Here is a 3,266-nt window from a genome sequence, read left to right as displayed (position 1 = left end):
CTGGAATGCGTCAAGGAGACCCATTGTCCCCGTTGTTATTTGTGATTGCTGTGGACCTGCTTCAGTCGGTGGTCAATGAGATGTGCTCGAGAAACATTATGTCTCTTCCAATACCAACCAACTCCAATGACTACCCGATCGTTCAATATGCGGATGACACCCTCATTGTTTTGCCTGCGATTGATGACCAGCTGATCGCCTTCAAGCACATGCTTAACACCTTTGCCACCTCAACTGGTTTACGTGTCAACTTCAGTAAATCATCTCTTATACCAATCAATATGAGTGATGAGGAGGGAACTCGGGTCGCCAATCTGCTAGGTTGTGACGTGGGCTCTATGCCTTTCACATATCTAGGGCTACCCATGGGTACTTCGAGGCCCACAATCTACGATCTACTGCCTCTCGTTGATCGTATTGAACGCCGCCTATCCGCTTCTTCGTGTCTGCTGAATCAAGGAAGTCATCTGCAACTTCTACAGTCGGTGCTATGCTCCATGCCAATTTATTTCTTGTGTACGCTATCTCTTCCCAAGGGCAGCTTGCAGCAGATTGAGAGAATCATGCGACAATGCCTGTGGAGAGGCAACACAGATAATCCTCGTCAGTCTTTGGCTGCATGGGATTTAGTTTGCCGACCCAAGAAGTGTGGTGGTTTGGGTGTGCTTAACTTGGGACGTCAAAATGAAGCATTGTTGCTCAAGCATCTCTCTAAGTTTTTCAATAGATTGGACGTGCCTTGGGTCACACTAATTTGGGACACCTATTATGCTGCTTCACCACCGCAGGTCACTCAGAGTTGTGGCTCTTTTTGGTGGCGGGATGTCCTGAGCTTGTACAACAAATTCTGCAAGCTAGCTGTCCCAGAAGTGCATGCTGGCAACACGGTGGTCTTTTGGCTTGATCGTTGGCAGCTGGGTAATAATGTGGTGCTTTTGTGTGAGTGTTTCCCTAGGCTTCATTCTTTTGTCATTGATGTCACAATCACAGTCAGAGAATTTATGGAGCAACCGGAAATCTCGGAACAATTCCATCTGCCACTGTCACAAGAGGCTTATACTGAACTAACTCAACTTCAACATTTGTTGTCTGCGGTCAACTTGATCGAGGAGAGTAAGGACATTTGGAAGTGGCCATCTAAATCTGGGGAGTTTAATCAAAGATATACTATGTGTCTTGCTTCTCTCACCTGGTGGTTGATCCCATTTTCAAATGGATTTGGAAGTGTGCTGCTACGCTTAAGTTTAAAGTCTTTGGATGGCTTCTTTTGATGGACCGTTTGAATACTAGGGATATGATGCAACGCAGACACTGGATTATCCAGGATGACACGTGTGTCCTTTGCCACTTCGCTTCACATGAAGACCGTGCACACCTCTTCTTTGCTTGCAACTTCAGCCAAAGGGTTTGGAGTTACCTTGGGATTTCTTGGATTGTCCAACCTAACCAGAGCACATATGAGATGGCACTTGCTGCTAGGAGGGATTTTGGTCATCCTTTCTTCACAGAGGTGGTTTTTACTGCCACATGGAATATCTGGACACAAAGGAATGGGAAGATCTTTAGAAATGAGAGACCTTCCTTCATCTCTTGGAGGAGGAATTTCATACATGATATTTCCCTTTTAGCTCATAGAATCAAATGTAAATATAGAGATAACTTAGTCTCCTCGATAGCCTCTCTCTCTTAGACCCTTGTAAGTATATTCTCTCCCTTGTGTTCTTGTATTTTGTATCTTTGTAACTATGTAACCTAATAGTTCTATGCAATAAAGCACTGTGAGGCTGCTGCCTTGTAGTATATAGTCAAAAAAACATGAGCCTACGGTTCGCTATAAAATTATGTGGGGAGATAGTGTTCCAAGATATAGTGTTATGGTTACTAATCAACGCCAGAGACTTGGTGCCATTTCGCAATGCAGCAAAGCAAAATGATGAACGTGTGTAATCTTCATATGAAGATGTGAAGGAAATATGCCCTAGAGGCAATAATAAAGTTATTATTTATTTCCTTATATCATGATAAATGTTTATTATTCATGCTAGAATTGTATTAACCGGAAACATAATACATGTGTGAATACATAGACAAACAGAGTGTCACTAGTATGCCTCTACTAGACTAGCTCGTTAATCAAAGATGGTTATGTTTCCTAACCATGGACAAAGAGTTGTTATTTGATTAACGGGATCACATCATTACGTGAATGATTTGATTGACATGACCCATTCCATTAGCTTAGCACCCGATCGTTTAGTATGTTGCTATTGCTTTCTTCATGACTTATACATGTTCCTATGACTATGAGATTATGCAACTCCCGTTTGCCGGAGGAACACTTTGTGTGCTACCAAACGTCACAACGTAACTGGATGATTATAAAGGTGCTCTACAGGTGTCTCCAAAGGTACATGTTGGGTTGGCGTATTTCGAGATTAGGATTTGTCACTCCGATTGTCGGAGAGGTATCTCTGGGCCCTCTCGGTAATGCACATCACATAAGCCTTGCAAGCATTGCAACTAATGAGTTAGTTGTGAGATGATGTATTACGAAACGAGTAAAGAGACTTGCCGGTAACGAGATTGAACTAGGTATTGAGATACCGACGATCGAATCTCGGGCAAGTAACATACCGATGACAAAGGGAACAACGTATGTTGTTATGCGGTCTGACCGATAAAGATCTTCGTAGAATATGTAGGAGCCAATATGGGCATCCAGGTCCCGCTATTGGTTATTGACCGGAGACGTGTCTCGATCATGTCTACATTGTTCTCGAACCATAGGGTCCGCACGCTTAACGTTACGATGACAGTTTCATTATGAGTTTATGCATTTTGATGTACCGAAGTTTGTTCGGAGTCCCGGATGTGATCATGGACATGACGAGGAGTCTCGAAATGGTCGAGACATAAAGATCGATATATTGGAAGTCTATATTTGGATATCGGAATCATTCCGGGTGAAATCGGGATTTTACCGGAGTACCGGGAGGTTACCGGAACCCCCCGGGGGGTTATTGGGCCTACATGGGCCTTGAGGGAGAAGAGGAAAGGAGGCAAGAGGTGGCCGCGCGCCCCTCCCCTTCCTAGTCTGAATAGGATAAGGGAAGGGGGCGGCGCCCCCCCCTTTTCCTTTCCCTCTTCCTCATCTTTCCCCCCTTCTCCTTCTCCAACTAGGAAAGAAGGGAGTCCTACTCCCGGTGGGAGTAGGACTCCCCCTTGGCGCGCCCCTCCTTGGCCGGCCGCCCCCTCCCCTTGGCTCC

Source organism: Triticum urartu, chromosome 2 (assembly GCF_003073215.2).
Source record: "Triticum urartu cultivar G1812 chromosome 2, Tu2.1, whole genome shotgun sequence".
Classification (NCBI taxonomy): Eukaryota; Viridiplantae; Streptophyta; class Magnoliopsida; order Poales; family Poaceae; genus Triticum; species Triticum urartu.
This window is presented reverse-complemented; position numbering follows the sequence as displayed.